This window comes from Chiloscyllium punctatum, chromosome 34, assembly GCF_047496795.1.
Source record: "Chiloscyllium punctatum isolate Juve2018m chromosome 34, sChiPun1.3, whole genome shotgun sequence".
Lineage (NCBI taxonomy): Eukaryota > Metazoa > Chordata > Chondrichthyes > Orectolobiformes > Hemiscylliidae > Chiloscyllium > Chiloscyllium punctatum.
This window is the reverse complement of record NC_092772.1, coordinates 55185963-55209925: the sequence shown is the minus strand read 5'-3', so window position 1 is coordinate 55209925 and position 23963 is coordinate 55185963. Positions and strand designations below refer to the sequence as shown.

General features: G+C 45.8%; 1 protein-coding gene across 1 annotated transcript in view; it reads right to left on the bottom strand.

Moving 5' to 3' along the window:
- The window catches only part of LOC140458864 (uncharacterized), an 861596-nt gene that overhangs the window by 18673 nt on the left and 818960 nt on the right, over positions 1-23963 (bottom strand). The window lies entirely within an intron of this gene.

Here is a 23963-nt window from a genome sequence, read left to right as displayed (position 1 = left end):
AAATACTGTCATCTCTTACTATTAGAGACTGATTACCTCCCGCATCGCTCAAAGTTGTAACGTCTTTTCCTTCTCCCCCAGTTCTTCCTGAGTAACCTTGACCCACAGAGGTGAAGTCTTTATAGAGATTGGGCACTAACTCAATACCCAGCCCCTGCCTGGGCTGTGCCCTCACCTGCAGCTCCTCGGCCTTTCCTGAGGTTTCCTTTATTACTTTCATTAATCCCACTGGTTTAGCCTCTTTTACCACATCTTTTCCCACAACCATCAGCACTTGTGAGCTTATGTGTCCCACCTTCTGACGCCTTTTCCCAGGGCCCTTCTTAAACTATCAACACTGTATCTGCACATGTCCCACTCTATTAGAGTCAAACACCTGAAGCCTTTCAACTCCTTTCCACCCCCTTTGGCTTCTTTTTTCTCCTGAGGGAAACTATTCCCAGTGTGATTTACTCGACGTTTTTTCAGTGAAGGATCTCCCATTCTTCCAATGTTTATCCATCATGGGAAGAAATTCCTTTTGGAAGCCAAAATCTGCCAAATGCACCAATGTATATTCATCTGCCATCTCTGCTGCTCTTCACATTTTGTTAACTTTCTGCCCATCCACATGAATTCTGATCATCTCTCCAAGTGAGTTTACAAACTCCTCCAGCAGAATAATCTCTCAGAGCCTGATATATCTTATCTGCTTGTAGGGCACACACCCATCCATTAGAATTACTGTGTTTAATTCTTTTGAACTCAGTGTAAATCAGCCCTGATTCCTTCTTTATGTTTCTGAACCGCTGTTGAAATGCTTCTGATACCAATTCAGATGCTCTCAGAATAGTCTGTGTGACATCTGCATCATCTCTTGGTCCCTCATCTCACAGCCCTGCACACACTTCATTAGCTCTGCCCCCCAGCTCAGTCTGAACTACCATTACCCACAAGCTCTCTGGCCACTCCATCTTCCCAGCCAAATGTTCAAATGAAATAAACAAGGCTTCATCATTTTTCTCATCAAAATATGGCAATTTTTAAGAGATTTGTATACATCTCTCCCTTCTCTCTTTATTTCCATCTTGTTAACTTGACCTTACTCACTAATTTGCAACTTCTGAAGTTCAAATTCTGTCTCTCTCTTGTCTCACTCTCTCGCTCAGCTAAGAACAATCTCTCTGTTTCTCTATCTTTTATCTCCAGTTCCCTCATGTGCAACATATGTTTCTCTAACTCTGTTGCACCTGTCTGTGTCTCTGATACACCTAAGGGCTTGAGCAACCGCTACATTTTCAGCTTTCCTTTGGTCCCTGGTTGAACCCAATTCTACCATATTGGCTAATTCTAAAAGTATATCCTTCCATTGTATTTTTAAAATTCCTTGGAGAGTTTGGGAAGCATCTTCAAACCCCAGAATCTCTTTAGCAATCTTAAGAGCAATTTCCCTAACTTATAATATAACCAAACACAGCTAACTGAAATTAAACAAATTTCCTCACCTAAGTTATATTTAATGATGTAGGACAGTATTCGGGAAGTGTTTAAATGTGCTGGGATATTTCATACCTCAAATCTGTTCAAAGCTATCCAAATCTCAGCCTACACCTGTCTAAACTTCTCCATATCTGTCCAAATCTCAGACTGGATCTGTTTAAACTTCTTCAATTCTATCCAAATCTCAGATGATGAGCCCCTAAACCATTTGAACATGGAGGCGAACCCCTCTGTTAATTAAACCAACTCCCAGAAAAACTAACCAGCTACAGGGTAGAGCCGGGATACCAGGAATCAATTCCCCACTTCTGTAATGACACCCGTCACCCTATCAGAGGTTTTCACCCCAGCAGGCTGGCCATAAGTGAGTGTTGCAGTGATTATGCTCTCTCTGGGGTTAGGTCAAGGATCAGTGGAGGATGGATGGGAATAATGGATAATGTTACGTTCAGTTTAGCAATGGCAAGGGGTCGGTACATGCCACAGGTCAAGTGTTATCGATAGGGCAAGGGCAATTATAATGTGATTAGGCAAGAATTAGGATGCACAGAATGGGGTAGCAAAATGCAGGGGATGCAGACAATCGAAATGTGGAGCTGGCTTAAGGAACAAGTATTGCGTGTCCTTGATAGGTATGTCTCGGTCAGGCAGGAAAGAAGTGATAAGGTAAGGGAACCATGGTTTACGACAGAAATTGCATCTCTTGTTAAGAAGAAGAAAGAGACTTATGTGTTCATGAGGCAAGATGGTACAGATGAGGCAACGGAGAGTTACAGATCAGCTAGGAAGGATTTAAAGAGAGATTTAAGAAGAGCAAATAGAGGACACAAACAGTCTTTAGCAAATAGAATAAAGGAGAACCCTAAAGCTTTCTATAGGTATGTGAGGAATAAAAGAATGATAAGGGGAGGAATAGGGTCAGTCGACGACAGAAGTGGGAAGTTGAGTGTGGACCCTGTAGAGATCGGAGAGGTGCTAAATGAACATTTCTCATCGGAGTTTACTCAGGGAAAGGAGAATATTGTACAGGAGAAAAATGAGGTACGAAATATTAGACTAGAAATGATTGAGGTTAGTTACGCACAGATGTTATCAATTCTAGAAGGAGTGAAAGTCGACAAGTCCCCTGGGCCAGATGGGATTGATCCGAGGATTCTCTGGGAAGCTAGGGAGGAGATAGCAGAGCCTTTGGCTTTGAATTTAAGCCATCATTGTCTACAGGTTTAGTACCTGAGGACTGGAGGATTACAAATGCTGTGCCCTTGTTCAAGAAGGGCAGCAGAGACGACCCAGGTAATTACAGACCAGTGAGCCTTACTTCAGTTGGAGGAAATGCTTTGGAAAGGATTATAAGAGATAAGATTTATAATCATCTAGCAAGCAGCAATTTGATTTCAGATAGTCAACATGGTTTCATCAAGGGCAGGTCATGTCTTACAAACCTCACTGAGTTTTTTGAGAAGGTGACCAAGCAAGTAGATGAGGGTAGGGCAGTTGACGTGGTTACTTGGACTTCAGTAAAGTCTTTGATAAGGTTCCACATGGTAGGCTGATGGAGAAAATGCAGAGGCATGGAATTAAGGGGGATTTAGCAGTTTGGATTCGAAACTGGCTTCCTGTAAGAAGGCAGCGAGTGGTGGTTGATGGAAAATATTCAGTTTGGCGTCCAGTTACCAGTGGTGTTCCACAAGGATCTGTTTTGGGACCACTGCTGTTTGTCATTTTTATATATAACTTAGACACAGGCATAGGTGGATGGATTAGTAAATTTGCAGATGACACTAAAGTTGGTGGAGTTTGGAAGAATGTTACAGATGGATTTGGATAAACTGCAGAATTGGGCTGAGAGGTGGCAAATGGAGTTCAATGCAACTAAATGTGAGGTGATGCACTTTGGGAAGAATAACAGGATGGCAGGTACTTGTTCAATGAAAAGATTCTTGGTAGTGTGGATGTGCAGAGGGATCTTGGAGTCCACGTACATAGATCCCTGAAAGTTGCCACCCAGGTGAATAGTGCTGTTAAGAAGGCATACGGTGTGTTACGTTTCATTGGTAGAGGGATTGATTTTCGGAACCGCAATATCATGCTGCAACTATACAAAACACTGGTGCGACCATACTTGGAAGATTGTGTGCAGTTCTGGTCGCCCCATTACAAAAAGGATGTGGAAGCATTGGAAAAGGTGCAGCGGAGATTTACCAGGATGTTGCCTGGTCTGGAGAGAAGGTCTTATGAGGAAAGGCTGAGAGACTTGGGTCTTTTCTCATTGGAAAGAAGGCTAAGGGGGGATTTGATAGAAACATACAAGATAATCAGAGGATTAGATAGGCTAAACAGAGAAATACATTTACCTAGGATGATGACATCAGCTTGTACGAGAGTGCATAACTACAAATTGAGGGGTGATAGATTTAAGACTGATGTCAGAGGCAAGTTCTTTACACAGACAGTGGAAGGGTGTCAACTCAGCCACATTAGGGAGATTTAAACGATCCTTCGATAAGCTCATGGATCATTTTGGGATAGTGTAGGGGGACAAACTGAGAAAAGTCCACAGGTCAGCGCAACATCGAGGGCCGTTCTATGTTAAGAGATATTAGATCCACTGTCTAAAGCATGCAAACCTCAGACCCTGAGCAGGTAGTGGTTCATTATGGGATAAAGGATTTAAACAAAGCACACTTCTGGGAAGGACTTCTGAAATCTAGGTGACTGGCCTCATTTGTAAAGTAAAAACAATGACTGCAGATGCTGAAAACCAAATACTGGATTAGTGGTGCTGGAAGAGCACAGCAGTTCAGGCAGCATCCAACGAGCAGCGAAATCGACGTTTCGGGCAAAGGGCTTTTGCCCGAAACGCCGATTTCGCTGCTCGTTGGATGCTGCCTGAACTGCTGTGCTCATTTGTAAAGTGCCATACCCTTGAATGTGAAGGTAGATTGTAAGGTGAACAGCAGGATTCTTGGCAGGATGGAGGAACAGATGGATCACAGGATCCATGTCTACCCAAGTTGACAGGTTTGTTATGAAGGCATGTGGTGCATTGCCTTTCATTAGCAGAGAGATTGAGTTTCGGGGAGATGTCAGAGGTAGGTTCTTTACACAGAGAGTGGTGGGTGTGTAGAATGCACTGCCAGCAGTGGTAGTAGAGTCAGATATATTCAGAATATTTAAGGGATAGTCACATGGATGATTGTAAAATGAAGGGGATGGAGGTTAGTTTGACCTGAGAGGAGGATAAAATGTCAGCACAGCATCAAGGAGTGAAGGACCTTTTCTGTGCTCCATTGTTTTATGTTGTATGTTCCAACACTGAACTCTCTTAGATCACCAATGGGATTGCCTGCAGCTCATTCAGGGACAGTAGAATGTTGTAGTAGTTTCAGAAATTGATTCTGTTCTCTGCATGAAAAAGCGTTGGTGTATCATCACCCAGGTGTGATGATTAGACAGCAGGACAGCTCAGTCAGAGACACCTTTCCCCATTTGTCCCAGTAAGTATGATGAGAGAAAAATGGAAGGAGAGCAAACTAGAATTGGATGTCTTCATTCTTCACTCCTGGAGAAGGGTTCCCCAGGAAAACTTGTCTTCCCCATCTCCTGATGCTGCCTGTCTTGCTGTGTTCTTGCAGCCTCCTGCCTGTCTATTGTGGATTCCAGGATCAACAGGCTTTGTTTGTCTCTTCGTTCTTTAGTTAAGCAATCCCCAACCTCAGGGGGGGAGCCACTCAACATTAAAGCTGTAATTCAATCCCCAACCTCAGGGGGGAGCCACCCTACATTAAAGCTGTAATTCAATCCCCAACCTCAGGGGGGAGACACCCTACATTAAAGCTGTAATTCAATCCCCAACCTCAGGGGGCAGCCACCCAACATTAAAGCTGTAATTCAATCCCCAACCTCAGGGGGGAGCCACCCGACATTAAAGCTGTAATTCAATCCCCAACCTCAGGGGGGAGCCACCCGACATTAAAGCTGTAATTCAATCCCCAACCGCAGGGGGGAGCCGCCCTACATTAAAGCTGTAATTCAATCCTCAATCTCAGGGGGGAGTCACCCTACATTAAAGCTGTAATTCAATCCCCAACCTCAGGGGGAGCCGCCCTACATTAAAGCTGTAATTCAATCCCCAAACTCAGGGGGAATCCACCCGACATTAAAGCTGTAATTCAATCCCCAACCTCAGGGGGGAGCCACCCTACATTAAAGCTGTAATTCAATCCCCGACCTCAGGGGGAGCCACCCTACATTAAAGCTGTAATTCAATCCCCAACCTCAGGGGGGAGCCACCCGACATTAAAGCTATAATTCAATCCCCGACCTCAGGGGGAGCCACCCGACATTAAAGTTGTAATTCAATCCCCAACCTCAGGGGGGGAGCCACCCTACATTAAAGCTGTGATTCAATCCTTAGTCGAACACTGCATCGTTGGCACATTTTTTCTTTCGGTAGCCAGTAAAAATATGTGATGTTCCTTCGACCGTATTCACGAAACTTTGGAAAACCAGCCTCTCCCCCATTGTGCGAGACTCCATTACCAAATGCATAGGCTGTTTCTAAATGCTTTTTCATTATTGACATCATGAATTCTTTCTGCAGGTTTTCAGATAAAATGGAATATTTTTCTTTTTTGACATTCGGGGACTGGAATTATACTGAGAATTCTCTGCAACAGGCTTTCAATGATACAACAGCTATCTTCCATCGGCAGCACTGTGGCTCAGTGGTTAATACTGTTTTCTCATAGCCTCATGACCCGGGTTCAATTCCACCCTCAGGCGCCTGTCTGTGTGGACTTTGCACATTCTCCCCATATCTGGGTGGTCCGGTTTCCTGCCACAGTGCAAAGATGTGCAGGTAAGGTGAATGGGTCTCATTGGGTTACTCTTGGGAGGGCTGGTGTGGACTTGTTGGGCTGAAGAGCCTGTTTCCATACTGTAGGGATTCTGGGATACTTGAGTCCCATCATAGGATATTCCACGACATGGTGGGCGGCACGGTGGCACAGTGGTTAGCACTGCTGCCTCACAGTGCCAGAAACCCAGGTTCAATTCCCGCCTCAGACTGTGTGGAGATTGCACATTCTCCCCGTGTCTGCGTGGGTTTCCTCCGGGTTCTCAGGTTTCCTTCCACGGTCCAAAAAAAATGTGCAGGTCAGGTGAATTGGCCATGCTAAGTTGCCCGTAGTGTGAGGTGAAGGGGTAAATGTAGGGGAATGGGTCTGGATGGGTTGCGCTTCGGCAGGTTGGTGTGGACTTGTTGGGCTGAAGGGTCTGTTTCCACACTGTAAGTAATCTAGTCATCTAAACTGGGTAACGTATTCCTGGCACAAGGACTGTAGGAGAACATGTGACATTGTTAACAGTACGTCTCCCAATCCTGCTTCAGGCCATCTCAAATGCTTAGATCAGAGTGGTGCTGGAAAAGCACAGCATGTCAGGCAGCATCCGAGGAGCAGGAAAATAGATGATTCAGGCAAAAGCCCTTTATCAGGAATAGAGGCAGGAAGCCTCCAAGGTGGAGAGATAAATGGCTGGGGGCGGGGGCGGGGGCTGGGGAGAAGGCAGCAAAGAGCACAATGGGTGGATGGGGGTGGGGATGGAGGTGATAGTCAGAGAGGAGGGTGGAGTGGATAGGTGGGAAGGGAGATTAGCAGGTAGGACAGGTCATGAGGGTGGTGATGAGCTGGAAGGTTGGAACTGGGGTGAGGTGGGGGGAGCGGAAATGAGGAAACTGGTGAAGTCCACATTGATGCCATGGGGTTGAGGTGTTCCGAGGTGAAAGATAAGGCGTTCTTCCTCCAGGCGTCGGATGGTGAGGGAGCGGTAGTGGAGGAGGCCCAGGACCTGCATGTCCTCAGCAGAGTGGGCGGGGGAGTTGGGCCACAGGGCGGTGGGCTTGATTGGTGCGGATGTCCCAGAGATGTTCCCTGAAGCGCTCTGTGAGGAGGCGTCCAGTCTCCCCAATGTAGAGGAGACGGCATCGGGAGCAATGGATGTGCAGGTGAAACTTTGATGGATGTGGAAGGCTCCTTTGGGGCCTTGGATGGAGATGAGGGAAGAGGTGTGGGCGCAGGTTTTGCAATTCCTGTGGTGGCAGGGGAAGGTGCCAGGACAGGAGGGTGGGTTGCTCAGGGCGGGGGGGATGGGGGGGGGCGTGGACCTGACCAGGTAGTCACGGAGCGAATGGTCTTTGCGGAAAGTGGAAAGGGGTAGGGAGGGAAAAATATCTCTGGTGGTGGGGTCGGTTTGGAGGTGGTGGAAATGTCAGCAGATGATGTAGTTTGGTGTCTGTGCTTCAGACACTTCAATCAGTATGTGTATTAAAACAAAACTTTACTCAAAGTTATTGTTAGTGGTGCAGGTAAAGGGAAACAGAATTTGATGTCTATTTCAGTGTGATTTTATTCACAAAGTTAACACTACGATGTGAACAATTCCCAAATTCCCACAATATTTACTCTCTACATAGCTCTATCCATCTGAGAAAGGATATTAGCTGCAATGATCCACATGTTTGAGCTGGGCCGTTGGAATCTCCTTCCTCTCCGACTGAGGGCTGGTTCTCTTCCTCAAAGGTGGGTCTCCCTGTCAGGGCAGATCTTCTCCTGGGCCTTATTGGGTTATTTCATGGTCTTCTCCCAGGAGTCTTGATGTCAGCCTTCAATGAGGGTGTGCCTTCCAGGTGGGTATTTTTATTCCACTCATCCTGGACCTGCCACATTGTTCCGTGGTCCTTGGCCATTGAGGCCATGAATGAGGTTCCAAGTTTCCAACAGAGTCTTGCCAACACCCTTCACTGTTGCCGCACCGGGGCTGATGTAAATTGCACATCCTTGGGCACAAAGAGGATGTCAAGTTGCTAGAAAGTCTGGTCTGATATTTTCCAACACGCAGTCTTTGGGCCAGTTATAACTGGTTCCACTTGAACCTATGTAAGTTTCTGAATGTTCGATTCCACTGCTCTCTGTTACCAATAACTGCCGGCTGGTGTTTAGGTTGGCTAATTTTCTGTTAAACTTAATTTCTCTATTTGTAGGTCATTTGATTATGTCTAATACTGGGCCCCTTGATAATTTTACCATTCAAAGTTTTGATCTCAACAGATGGGATCAACACAGATCTTCAGAAAGTTGAAATAATTCACATACTGCCCCCTCTTCTTTGCTCATTTCTCCACTCAGGCTGTAATCAGTGTAACTTTATTCCAGCTTTAACTAAGTTGGTAGGATCACTGAAAGAATGTTTAAAAGTTTACAGTTTTCAGCCAGAATGGATAGAATGCTATACTGAAGCGGGAACAATGTACAAAGTAGGAGTCAGCTGGATTATGTCCATCATGTTGAAATTATTCTGCCTGCAAGACAGAGACAAGTCTAAACACTATCGTTTCTCAGGGACAATCCGGAACTGTGTAGCCAATTGTGCAGTCGTTGTACATCCAACAGGAGAAGTGAGCACCTGTCTGTCCATGAAGGGCACCTGCTTTTGGGGGATCCATCATTTTACACACACTGCAGGTTTGCAGCAAGTAATCCTGTCCTCACCACACATGCTACTGACTCGATTAAAGACTCACTGCTTTCACCCCAGTGGCTCATAAAAGGCAGTTCAGAACGATTATGCCCAGACATTGATATCACATTGAAACCAACAGTTTATTGGTTTGTTCGAGGACCCTCATAAACATCCTGTTCGTACTGTTCACTTTAATTCATATCCTGTGGTGACAGAAACATTTCAGGATGCAACAGATGAGTGTATGAGTGCATTTTCCCCCCACTTGTAGGGAGTGCGGTACAACTGCTATGCTTTATTATTAACAGGAAGAGTTATTAAAAGACACTATAGCAGACAATCTTCCCAGTATTCTCAAATAGTCACGCTCTTAGGTGCTGTCAGGGACACAATCAGTAAATATCTGGCCTGCTGCTGCCTAAGCTGCAAATGCAGTTTCAGCATTGCTTCTGAAGCATAAATCATCAGAGTTTACTCCTGAAGGTGAAACCTTAAACTGTGGCCAAGAAAAAACATGCTCTAGACAGCAGTGAACATTTGGACCAGACCCGACCAGATGGGAAAGGTACGGGCCCACAAAAGAGGGCAATCACAGAGTGAGTGTAAAACAGAACCTGATAAGGGGAGTTGCCGATGGTGGAATTTGAGTTCAATAAAAATCTGCCATAAAGAATCCAATGATGACCATGAAATGTCGTCAATTGCCAGAAAACCTCACCTGGTTCACTCATGTCCTTTAGGGAAGGAAATTGCCATCCTTATCTGGTCTGTCCTCCATGTGACTCCAGACACAGCAATCTGGGTGATTCTTAACTGTCCTCTGTCCATTTTGGGAAGGGCAATAAATGCTGCCTGGGCAGCGATGCCCTCATCCTGGGAATGAATATGAAGCAGTTAAAGGGGCTGGCCCATCAGGAGCATGGGAAACAGGGTGGACTGACTTCCCGTGCTCTTCTCTATCAACACGAAATATCTGTGATCCCATCGACCGAAAATGCTCCAAAAGCAGCATCCACCATCCGTCATTCCCACTCAATGACAAAAACAATATAATCCTCTTCCACAGTGAGATGTTTGGGTCTCACACATGGCGATTTCTAAGGCTCACGATTCAAACGTCCAATTGATGCACTAATTAACAACTGAAGATGGCAACAGAGTAGCAGAGCTGTGTGGGGGGGCGCTTGAGCCCAGGGCCCATCCATCTGCTTTATTTAATTCTCTTCCTTCCTTCTGTATGCTCGATGATGTAACATCTAAGTTGTGGCACCAAGACCGTCCTCCCAGTAGTTTGGGGCCAGCGGTAGCAGCAATGGTGGCAAAGCTTCTCCAGCAATCAGAGGTAGCGGCTGTGGGATTTTCAGGATGGCAGTGTATGCAAGTCGCCATCTTGGAGGAGAGTGTCGCGTTCCAGTCGCATTTCGATTGGTCACACTACTCGATGTTCATCAAAACACACTTAATCTTTACATGAAAACTAAAATATAGACAAAATAACAAGAAAAGATTTGGCTTAATTGTAACACTATCAAGATGCTTAACAAAAATGTATTAACTACAATAATTAACTCTTCCAACATAGTGAGTTCCTATAAACACATTCTTAATAAAAACTAGTTCAGAAAACCAATTGTCTCCCATGACAATCTCCAACCCAGGAGATAAAACACCAAGAGAAAACTCAGAGAGAGAGGAGCACGGAGAGATGTACTGCAGCTTCCAAACCCAGCTTCAAGACCCCAGCGACTGTGACTGAAAAGTAAAACTAAACATCTTGGTTCACTCAGAGCCTGACCCCAACCATTCAGGCTGCTTCTGTTGGTCTAAATTAAAGAAAACCCAAGGCCTCACAAGCTGCTCAAAACGTCTCACTCCAATTTCCTTCAAATAAAAACCCAGACAATATACAGCTCTCCGAGCCATAGTATCATTACACCATCCAGTACCAAGCTCCCACCCAGTTTGAGGAGCTTACCATGAGCTCACTGGGGCTACAGCAGATCACCTCCCTTTCTGTCTTTGAGAAGGGCTCAGTCACTCACATTGCCACGGAGGGGGGGGGGGGTTGGACAGTGCTCAGGCCTTCTTTCTGTTTGACCAGGATAATTCCTCTACTGGCAACATACGGAATATCCAGCGAAACCTGGAGGTGATGGTTAGAAAGATCCCCATGCTCCAAATCGAGGGAAAGGGCTCAGGCGACATATCGGATGAGAACAAGAAACATGTGGAGAGATGGCACTGCACCTTTCATGGAGACTTCTTCCTTATCAGAAACCCAGTGAACTACCAGGAGGCTGTCAAAGTTTCCTCAATGCTGCCCAAGCCGCTGGGTGAATGGAGAGAGAACACAGTGTCCCCGAGAGTCTGGTTGTACCCTCTGAAGATGCTGGACTCAAAAACCACTCAGCTTTCCCGTGAGGTCAGTAGTGGTGTGGTCACTCAGTGCCAGTGGGTCATTGGTCAATTCAATGACATCGAGGTGAAGAGCCCTCGATCTACAGCCCAGCTGCAAAGACCTCCTCCGAGATCAAGGACAAGGTCTAACCCTTCAGGAGAATGGTCTGAATTATCGGACCATCTTCCAAATGGGGCTGTCACAAACACTGCTCTCCATCCAGGCTGGGGAGCAAGTTGAAAGTAGCCAAGAGGAAATGTTGAAGCAGAAAGAAGGATCTCCGTTCAGGTGCAGCTGACTGGATGCTTGGCTCAAGGAGAGGGAGAAGGAAGTGAACACAGTGGGTGTGCATCTGACAGGCTGGAAGGAGTGGAGATCGTGACCAAGAATCAATTGGACGCAATCCTGATGGAAACAATGATTCAATCTGTGAATTACTTCAAAGTTGACTCTTTGGGCGAGGGAGATCTTTTACCTGCAGGAACTCGCTGACTACATCTCGACACCACACACTGAGACTGGACAAAGTGTGCTAGTGCGAGATGAGACAAGTCAGATGAGTGTGGACTGTCATATTGGTAAAAACAAGGACTGCAGATGCTGGAAATCAGAGGCTAGATTAGAGTGATGCTGGAAAAGCACAGCTGGTCAGGCAGCATCCGAGGAGCAGGAAAATCAATGTTTCAGGCAAAAACCCTTCATCAGGAATCTATTGCTGCACTGTGATATTGGTGTTGTAATGATTGAGAGACAAAATGCAGTGTTACTTGTGGGTTATTGAGAGAAACAGGTCCAAAGGTGCACAAGACCTCAGTTTAATGATTTCTTCACTGGGTGAGAGAGTTTACCTGGTGCATCCATTTTTGGACATGAAGCTGAAATTGTGAAGACAAAGGAGCACAGATAACCACAGCGCCAGAGGACAGAGGAGTAGCAAGTCCAGTGTAACACCTTCATTGTCCAACATATCCCCTGGAGATGACATTGGGCCAGGCTGATGTCCAGACTGGGGCACAGGGACATTGAAGATTGGTCCTGCGAGGAGACAGAGGGCGAATGCCAAGAACTTTGTGCTGTCCAATTTATACCCCACAGCGAATAAGTGTTCAGCTCATCCCCAGTGTTTGAGCTGGAGTTGGGGGGGGGGGCAGCCAAATTGCCTATTGAGCCCATTATTAGAGTCTGTACCCTTCCTGTCAATGCACCTAGATAGGTGACAGTGTGTGTCTCTGAACCTCCATCACTCACCATCTCCTGGGCCCGTCCATCCCAGGTTGACAATGAGGTGAAGATTGAGGGTTACTTTGTAGAATATCAGGTGAGGAGCGAGCTGGGCATGTGTAAACAGTAAAGACTTGAGCCTGAAATATAGGAGCAGCCTGAAATCTGCCACAAAATACACATTGTCAGCACCTATTGATTATGGCAGCACAGAGATCTGAGTGAGAAGATGGGGATGGATGAAGACTCTTATCTTCATGAGGAAGAGCCTCACAAAATAGGCTACTGCACCTTCCATTCGAACAGGTATTGGGTTGGCCGAAACATGGCATCCTGGATATGACAGGGTTCACTCAGGAACAGATAGAGAGTAACTACCCCTCAGGAGAAGAGGGGAGTGGTCAAACACAACAGAGAATCTGCTGCCAGGTCATTCTGGGGTAGTGTCAGGAAGCTCTTTCACGCTGAGAGATTGGAAATCGAGAATATTCTTCTTCAGTAAACTGTTTACAGGGGGGTTCAAGTGAGGAAAAGTGATCAATACAAATGGGGTGAGGGCATTATTATGTAACTAACCAAGCTCAGTAAATGACATTGACAGATAAGCAGGAGGCTGGAAGAACACAGCAAGCCAGGCACCATCAGGTGGTGGAGACATCAATGTTTTGGATGTGACCCTTCTTCAGGGCTGGGGGTGGGTGTAAGGGGAGCAACAGATAATGGATGGAGAGTGGGGGAGTGTTTTGGGTGGGTAGACGGGCGGAATGTTGAGGGGCAGAGTGCTGATCCCTCCATCCAGGACCCCAAACAGTCCTTCCCGGTGAAACAGAGGTCTACCTACCTCCCTTACAATCTAGATAAGTGTCTGGTGCTCCCGTTGCAGCCTTCCCTTCATCAGGGAGATTAAACGTAAACTAAGGGAGCATTTCGCTCATCATCCCAGCTGGGCCCACAGGGGCCGACCTGATCACCCAGTCACTGCCATTTCAATTCCCCTTCCCATTCCCTCTCCGACATCACCATCCTTAGCCTCCTCCATTGCCACAGTGAATCAGACCACAGATTGGAGGACCAACACCGCATCTTTCACCTGGGCAGCCTCCAGAGGTCTCAACATTGAGCTCTCTGATTTCAAATAACCTCCCTTCTCATCCCCTGACTCCTTTCCCAGCCCCTTCCATTCCCCTGACTGACCCTTACTTCCAACCAGATTCGCTCCTCCCATTGACCAACCAGCCGCATCCTCTTCATGTGTTCACCTATCGCCACTCTCGCCATCCAAATCCCTCCAACCCATCACCAACCCCCTTCCTTCTTTTCCTACAGTTCCCCTTACACCCATCCCCAGGCATGAAGAAGGGTTCCACGGGGAACATTGACTTCTCCACCAGCTGATGCTGCCTGGCTTGCTGTGTTCTTCCAGCCTCCTGCTTGGCCACCTTGGATTCTAGTGTCTGCAGGTTTTTTTGTGTCTTAGTTACATTCACATACACACATGCTGATTAGCTTTGACAAATTGTTTTAAATAAAATGGGTATGATCTTGATATTGATCTATTTTCTGTTGGTTACTGATCTGTAAGCCATCGAGTCAACAGGAAATTATACTATCATCGAATTTTATTGGATGTAAATGCAGTTATCTCAGCAATAGGTTCAGAGAGATACAGAGAGAGAGAAAGAGAGAGGCACAGAGAGAGAAAAAGAGAGAAAGACAGAAAGGAAGAGAGAGAGAGAGACAGACATGGAGACAGACAGAGAAATAAAATTGAACTCTGTGGGACGGACTGACCAAAACAGAGGGAGCAAGATGAATATAACCCCTCCCTCAAAGGTAGAGAGTGAACAGAGGGGTCATGAGGGTGTTGGAGAGGAGGTGGATGGATGATGAAAGATGGGTGGGGTGGGGTAGGTTGGGGTGGGGTGGGTGTGCAGCAGACAGGAGATTATGCAAGATTTGTGTGTGAGAGGATGTGTATGATACAGAGGTGAACCTGCGAAGGGTTGCTTATGGGGTGTTTGCATGTTCGTGTGAGAGAGCATTCAGTTCAACTTGGATATTATTGCAACACTATCCCTATATCTGCACATCTCAGTCAGTCATGTTGTGCCAAACCTGACACCAAATTAAACTCATCCCTTTTGCCTGCCCTTGACATCCCTCCATTCCTTGCACATTCATGGGCAAAAAGAGCATTTTGTAAACAGTGATCACGACTTCTTAAGTTTTAAGATCGCTATGAATACGGATAATCAGGACCTTGCGAGAAGGTACTAAATCAGGGTTGGGCAAATTACATCCGTATTAGGCAGGAGCTAGGGAGGGTTAATTGGGAGGGTCTGTTGTCAGGCAAGCCCACATTTGACATGGGGGATCTGGTTAAGGACCTGCCAACGACATGTTCCAGTAAGCAGGAAGGATGAGGATGGCAAGTTAAAGGATGCTTGGTTAATGAGTGAGGTTGTGAATTTAGTCAAAAGAAAGACCAGCATTTGTCAAGTTCAGTGGACAGGGCCCATGACTAATATAAAGAAAGCATTAAAGTACTCAAGCAGGGACCATGTAATGACCTTGGCATTTAGGCTTAAATAGGATCCCAAGGCGTTCTATACACATATTAAAAACACCAGGATGGCAAGGGAGAAGGTAGGACCACTCAGGAAAAAAAGAGGCAACATGTGCTTGGAGGCCGAGGATGTGGGTGAGACCCGAACTGAGTACTTTGCATCAGTATTCACACAGGAGAATTTTATGGAGGATAAGGAGATCCGTGTGGAGCATGCTCTTATGCGAGGGCATTTCGAGATAAAGGAAGAAGTGGAGTTTGGTTTATAGAAGAGCATTAAGTTGGTTAGGTCCCCAGGGTCTGATGGTATCTACCACAGGTTATTGAAAGAGTCATGAGAGGAGATTGCTGGGGCCTTGACCAAGATCTTTGTATACAGACTTGCCACTGGAGAGGTCCCAGAGGACTGGCGAATACAAGGGAAATTGGGATTATTCAGGAAATTATAAAACAGTGAATCTAACATTGGTGCTTGGAAAGCTATTGGAAAGAATTCATATGGGAAGGATCTATCCACATTCAGGAAAGCATGGCCTAATTAGGGACAGTCTGCATGACTTTGTTCAGGGTAGGTCATGTCTTACGAAATTAATTAAATTTTTAGAGCAGGGGCAAAGGTGATTGTTGAGGGTAGAGCAGTGGATGTGGTCGACATGGAAAGGCTTTCAACAAGGTCCCTCTTGGTAGGCACATGCAGGAGATTAAGATGCATGGGATCCCCAGTAACTTGGCCACTTGGATTCAGAATCAGTTTGCTCATGGAAAGCAGAGGGGAGTGGGGGAAAGGTGTTTTTCAGCATTGAAATCTGTGACTACTGGTGTTCCACAGGGTTCCATTCTGGGACCTCTGCTGTTCCTGATATATACAGGTAACTTGAATGAAAATGTGGATGGGTAGGTTAGCAAGTGGGTTGCGAAATGACACATGCAGTTTATCCGGGTAAGTGCGAGGTACTGCACTTTCGGAGATCAAATGTTAAGGTAAAGTGTCCAGTTAATGTCAGGACCATAAACTTCATTCATGGACAGAGGGATCTTGGGAGTCATGTCCATAGTTCCCTCAAAGTATCCACACATGTAGATAAGATGGTGGGAAGGCATAAGGTGTGCTTGCCTTTATTGGTCGGGGAATTGAATACAAGAGTGAGGATGTCATGTTGCAGCTTTATAAACACTTTAATTGCACATATAAATGGATAAATTCCGAAGACCTGATTAGGTGCACCCTAGAATTCTGTGGGAAGCTAAGGAAGTGATTGTCTGGCCTCTTGCTGAGATAGTTATATCATCAATAGTCACAGGTGAGGTGCAGGAAGACTGGAGGTTGGCTAGTGTGGTGCCACTATTTAAGTAAGGTGGTAAAGACAAGCCAGGAAACTACAGACCAGTGAGTTTGATGTCAGTGAGGGGCAAGTTGTTGGATGGAATCCTGAGATACTGGATGTACATGAATTTGGAAAGGCAAGGGCTGATTAGTGATAGTCACCATGGCTTTGTGCGTGGGACAAACTTGATTGAGTTTTTGAAGAAATTAGCAACGAGGATTGACCAGGGCAGAGCAGTAGACTTGATCTATATGGATCTCAGTAAGGCATTCTACAAGGTGCCACACAGGAGACTGGTTCGCAAGGTTAGATCTCATGAAATTCAGAGAGAACTAACCAATTGGATACAGAACTGGCTCAAAGGTAGAAGACAGAGGGTGGTAGTGGAGGGTTGTTTTTCAGACTGGAGGCCTGTCTCCAGTGGACTTCCACAACGGCCAATGCTGGGTCCACTATTTTTCATCAGTTATATAAATGATTTTGATATGAGCTTAAGGGGTATGGCTGGTAATAATGCAGATGACACCAAAATTGGAGGTGTAGTGGACAGCAAAGACAGTTACCTCTGATTACAACAGGATCTTGATCAGATGGGCCAATGGGCTGAGGAATGGCAGATGGAATTTAATTTAGATTAATTGGATGTGCTGCATTTTGGAAATGAAAGTCTTAGCAGGATTTATATACTTAATGGTAAGGTCCTAGGGAGTGCTGCTGAGTCTTGGAGTACAGGTTCATAGCTCCTTAAAAGTAGAGTTGCAAGTAGATAGGATAGTGAAGGCGGCGTTTGGTATGCTTTCCTTTATTGGTCAGAGTATTGAGTATAGAAGTTGGGAGGTCATGTTGCGGCTGTACAGGATATTGGTAAGGCCACTTTTGGAATATTGCATGTAATCCTGGTGTCCGCTGTCGTGAAACCTGAAGGGATTCACAAAAGATTTACAAGGATGTTGTCAGGGTTGGAAGATCTGCACCATAGTGAGAAGTAGAATAGGCTGGGTTTGTTTTCCCTGGAGTGTCGGAGGCTGAGGGGTGACCTTATAGAGGTTTCTAACATCATGAGGGGCATCAATAGGGTAAATAGAGAAGGTTTTCTTCCCTGGGTGGGGGAGTCTAGAACTAGAGGGCATAGATTTAGGGTGAGAGAGTAAAGACATAAAAGAGACCTAGGGGGCAACGTTTTCACGCAGAGGGTGATGTGTGTGTGGAATAGGCTGACAGAGGAAGTGCTGGAGACTGCTACAATTGCTACATTTAAAAGGCATCTGGATGGGTATATAAACAGGAGGGTTTGGAGGGATATGGGCCAGGTGCTGGCAGGTGGGACTAGATTGGGCAGGGTTGGACGAGTTGGACTGAAGGATCTGTTTCCGTGTTGTATATCTTTATGGCTCTTTGGACATAGGTTCTGCATTCAGTTGTGGTCACCACATTATAGTGAGGATGTGGAGGATTTGGAGAGGGTGCAGAAGAGGTTCACCAGGATGCTCCCTGGATTTGAGGGTATGAACTATAAGGAGGTCTCAAAAACCTTGGCTTGTTTTCTGTGGAACAGTAGAGGCTGAGGGGAGACTGGACAGAAATCTATAAAATCATGAGATGCATTGTGTGAGAAACGAAGCTCACTTACTTCAGTAATTTCAGTCCGAGACAAGATCTGAAGCAGTAGTATTGTTTATTACACTTTTGCAAGAGGGGTGTGGTGTCTATTTCCAAAATAGTCACATACGCACCGTGTTTAACGAGTACACAATATTTATGTAATTCGTTCCTCTTCCGTCCTCTTATTGCTCCTCCCCTGTTTACATCTCCCACTTCTCTAAGACCGGCGCCCATTACTCTTGTTTATCTCTCGCCTCGTCTGTGACAAAATGCTTATTTCTGACCTCAAGGCCGCTTGACCACATCCTGCTGTGGTCCATCGTTAGGTATATCCTCCTTTACTGCTATCTGGTTTCTTGCTTGCCTTGTGACCTCTCGATTGTGGTTTGTTCTTGTTTTTGCAAAAGCAGGAAACAGATGCTTATAACTACTGTTTGTACAGGCACTGTGAGGATCAGGTGAAGAATCGTTTCCTGGAGCAATATGCCCTCCTGCTGACAGCGTTAAAAAAAAAGTGGGCGGCACGGTGGCACAGTGGTTAGCACTGCTGCCTCACAGTGCCAGAGACCCGGGTTCAATTCCCACTTCAGGCAACTGACTGTGTGGAGTTTGCACATTCTCCCTGTGTTTGCGTGGGTTTCCTCCGGGTGCTCCGGTTTCCTCCCACAGTCCAAAGATGTGCAGGTCAGGTGAATTGGCCATGCTAAATTGTCCATAGTGTTAGGTAAGGGGTAGATGTAGGGGTATGGGTGGGTTGCGCTTTGGTGGGCGGTGTGGACTTGTTGGGCCGAAGGGTCTGTTTCCACACTGTAAGTAATCTAATCTAATCTAATCTAATCTAATATCTACCTTAACCCCCTCCCCTCACAGCACCTTATCTATTTGTCTGTAACATCTACCATTGTTTGCAGGCACGTTTCACTCTTGTATGCACATTTTAGCTAATACAAAAGCAATTATATGTTTCTTTCACATAGTTTTCATTCTTGGAAACTCAGCTCCAGGCTGAAACAGTTATACACTGATGTGAGTTCATTTACCTTGCATAAGTAATTATGATTGCAGAAGTAACACTGCTTTATCTATATCCCACAACTGATAGGCTTGACAGTCAGAATATTTTCCCCAGAATTGAAAAGTCTAAAACTAGGGAGCATGCAGAAGGGATTAGTTTAATTTGGCGTTATGATTGGCACAACATGGTGGGCCGAAGGGTCTCTTCCTGTGTTGTACTTTTCTATGGACATTGTGAACACAATTCCATGTTGAAGACTCAATCAGCAGTAACTGTAAACTGAGAAATACACAGCCCCATCCCAGCTGTTTCAGCAGAACCAGCCCTGCCTTGGAATAGATGATCCATCCTTATTAATTCATTACCATTCGATTTTACTGAAGAGAGCTGTTAAATTTGTAAACAAGCTTTATAGGAACAAGAGGAGGCCATTCAGCCCTTCGAACCTGTTCAGCCTCTTGATAAAGTGGCGGCTGATCTGTGGCCTCACTCCAGTTGCCAGCCTTGAGCACATACCCCTTGATATCCCTGGGCTTAATTAGAAAAAAAAAGCTTAATTCAGATTTAAATTTAACAATTAAATTGGTACAGACCGCCGTTTGAGGAAGAGATTCCCAACCCCTGTCACTGGTCGCCTGTCCGAGTTCTCTTCCTTTACTCAGTCACGGGCGATCCTCCTGGTCTGGAGCGGCTCCGGCCTGATATAAAACGGTGCCATCCTCATCGTCGCGGTGATCGGCCATCGGCCATCGGCCATCCCTCTCCCTTCACCGGCTGCTCACCGTCTCACAGTATCCTCCAGTTTTAAACACACACCCTCTGACTGGGTGAAGGGGAACATTAAATAACCAGGAACGGCTCACCGACAAGATACCTCACTGGGAGGAGGCCCGAGCGGAATCTCTCCCTGTCCCCCTCCCCCTCCCAGTGACCATGACCCTGGGGAACGGGACATGTTGACACACTCCCCTCTCTCTCTCGGCGCGTTTCCTTCCCGCGTGTCGCCGGCGCCATTTGATCCTCAGGCCCCGCCCCCTCAGGCCCCGCGCGAGATGGCGGTTAACGGCCGCCTCGTGCCCCAAGTGACCGTTAGCAGCTGCTTCAGGGGAAAGACTCTTTAAAGGGACAACCCTTTTCAGGGGAGAGAAACAACAGGGACGGCTCCGGGACTCACCAAACTCAATCATCATCATCATCATGAGAAAGACTCACACTGACAGAGTGGGAAGGAATGATGAAAGTTTGTGTCACAACATCAAGTCCAAAGCAAACTCTTCCGCCGGGACACTCCCCAGACTCAAAATATTGACTCTACTTTCTCTCTCTCTCTCCCTCTTTCAATCTCTCTCTCTCTGGACAGATGCTGCCAGGCCTGAAAACTCAAAAAAGATCCTCAAGGATGAGGCCTAGTTAAGGGTTTTTTTCAGTTTCTTTTGGCAAATAGATGAAACTTTGGGAAAGTGTCTGAGGTGATGCACTGTGATGAGAAGAATAAAGACGTAGATGGGTTTCTAAATGGGAAAGGTTTCAGAAATCTGAAACACATAGAGCCTTGGGAGTCTGAGTTCAGGATTCCCTTCAGGTTCACAGGCAGCTTCAGTTGGCAGTTAGGAAGGTAAATGAATGTTAGCATTCATTTCGAGAGGGATAGAATACAAGAGCAGATATGCCCTGCTCAGGATCTGTGAGGCTCTGGTGAGACCAGATTTGTAATATTGTCAGTAGTTTGGGTTTCAGTATCTGAGGAAGGGTGTGATCGACTTGGAGAGTGTCTCGTGGGGCATTTACAGGAAAGGTTCTGAGGATGAAGGTCTTGGTGTATGAGGAGAGGTTGGGGTTTCTGAGTTTATACTGGATAAGAAATTAGAAGAAAGAGGGGCACTCTGATTGAAACCTCGAGAATACTGAGAGACCTGTACAGAGTCAAGGTGAAGAAGATGTTACTGAGAAACCTGTACAGAGTGGAGGTGAAGAAGATGTTACTGAGAGACCTGTACAGAGTGAAGATGAGGAAGATGTAATTGAGAGACCTGTACAGAGTGAAGATGAAGAAGATGTTTCCATGAGTCTCAGACAAGGACCAGTGGACACAGCCTCAGAGTGAAGGGACGACCCTTTGGAACGGAGATGAGGAGGAATTTCTTCAGTCAGATGGTGGTGATTCCGTGGCACACATTGCTGCAAAGGACTGGAGAGCCCAAGTCATTGAGTGTATTTAACACCGAGATGGATAGGTTCCTGATTGATAAGGGAATCAAGGTTCACAGGGTTAAGGCTGGATTTGATTTGATTTGATTCACTGTTATCACATGTACCTAAGTACAGACAAAAGCTTTGTGCAGTACAGGCAGATTAAAACAAGCATGGACCACAAGGTGTTTAGACAGAGTGAGATATCCATGGTTACGGCTGCACAGGTGTTGCGCAAAAGCAAGATCAACATTAGATTTGAAGTTAGAGAGGTCCATTCAGCAATCTTAATACCAGCTGGGAAGAAGCTGTTCTTGCACCTGTTGGTTAAGTGTGTTTTAGCTTTTATAACTACTACCTGACGGAAGAGATTGGAAGATTATATACCTGGGGGGGGGAGGGGTGTTTGATGATGTTGGCTGTGTTTCCACAGCAACGAGAAATGTCAGGGTTGAACAATCCCATGCAGCCTCCACAATTTCTGCTCAACTTGAGGCAGATGGTGGTCATGGGAGCACATTGCACACTCTTGGGCTTTATATCCCCTTTTCAGACTACAGTTGGATCATTGAGCACAGTTCTGGCCTCTATACAACTTTGTTAGTCCACACCTGACACTGCATCATTGCTAATCTCCATGTATCTTGCATAAACTAAATTTGGATCACTGTGCACAGTTATGATATTTATAGATATTGGTAAAAACACAATTGAAGGGTTGTGCACTCAGTTGTAAATTGGATGTAGAGACACCGGAGATTGTGAACTTAACATTTACGAGATTGTCATCAAACTTTACCGGTTAGATCTGTAGTAATCTGGGTCTTCTTTCTCTTGAAGGGAGCAGGCTGATGGGATATATTTTCTCACAAATAATGAAAGTTTCCAAAATGATAGATGTGGAGACACCAAACCTAAGGGCCATCAATATCAGAGAGTCACTAATAAGTGCAAGCGAGAATTCAAGACAACCATACTTCCCCAGAGAGTGAGGGGAATGTGGAGATCATCAACACAAAAAAGTGGTCAAGATGAATCATGTTGCTATAAGCAGGGAGCTAGATAAATCTATGAAGTAGGAAGGAATTGAAGTCCCTCGAGGTGGAGTGAGATGAAGAGAGGCTGGAGGAGACCCATGTGGAGCAGGAAAACACCAGCATGGAGCAGGTGGGTAGAATACTCTCCATTTTTGCTGTAGATCCTTTCGTGGATTTTGACATGAACATAAAGTTGCAGCTTTGAGTGTGTATGTTGGTGACCTCCCTGTAGTTACAGTGCTGTTGCAGAGCTCCGACTGGCTGCAGGCATCGGATGTTTCCATTGAGAATGTTCCAACATTGAAGGACAGATTGCCGACCTAATTTCTACACCTACAAACACCAAACTGCGTTCTCGACAGATGAATAAAAACAGAGCTAGACATTTATCTGAGCGAAATCCGGAGAAAGAAGGAAGGACCATTCAGGCAGATTTATTTTGTTCTGGCTGCAGCTCGTTCCTGGAGGATTGCGCTTCCTTCTCGAGCCCCTACACCCCTCCCTGTCTCTGTCACCTCATCCAGCCCCTACACTCCTCCCTGCCTCCGTCACCTCATCCAGCCCCTACACTCCTCCCTGCCTCCGTCACCTCCTCCAGCCCCTACACCCATCCCTATCTCTGTCACATCCTCCACCAGCCCCTACACTCCTCCCTGTCTCTGTCACCTCCTCCAGCCCCTACACCCCTCCCTGTCTCTGTCACCTCCTCCAGCCCCGACACCCATCCCTATCTCTGTCACCTCCTCTAGCCCCTACACTCCTCCCTGCCTCTGTCACCTCCTCTAGCCCCTACATTCCCCTCATCTGTAACCTCCTGCAACCACTACATGCCTCTGTATCACTGTGACCTCCGCCATTTCCCCAATGGGATACTGCAGTTTTAGACAGTTTGCATTACAATAATCACATGCAACATTGCCATTGCCCCGCCCTCCGTAACCCATGCTTCCAATCCTGTGAACCACCTCATCAATGATAGAGAGCCCAAGAGTCCCCATGACCTCATGATGTTTATTTGATATCACAATCATCAGGCCTTGGGATTTTACAATGTATTCCTGAATTCACATTGCGAAGTTAATGGTTACATTCCTTAAGATATTTCCCAGACTTGTTTATCCCTCGGGGCTGCTCGAATTCTGTTATTCAATTTATACAAGTCAAAATTTGTCCCTGATCTTATATTTCCCTCTGTGCTAATCAAACGAGATACAAAAGGAAGATAATTCTAACTAATTGCTGTAAGATTTCTAATGTTAATTCTAATATGAAGTTAGTTATATAGAGAGTTGTATGTTAACATTTCCTGTTAGCATTCTTTAGCTAATGAGTTGTGAATGGTTTCAATCCCACCTGAACTTGGAGGACCAGTTGGAGACTGCCCCTCTATCTTGCAACTGCACTATAACTCATTCTAGTGAGATGAAATTTACTGTCCCTCCTCTGACTAACTCTTTTTACCCATTAGGGCAACATCTTTTTCTCATTAAAACTCAATCACTTTCAAAGCTTCGTGAACTTGTCTGATCTCTTAGATTTTTTTTCAAGACAGAATCACATTCATTATCATTTCTCTTTGTTATTGTGAGTTCTACTTTACTTTTTGATG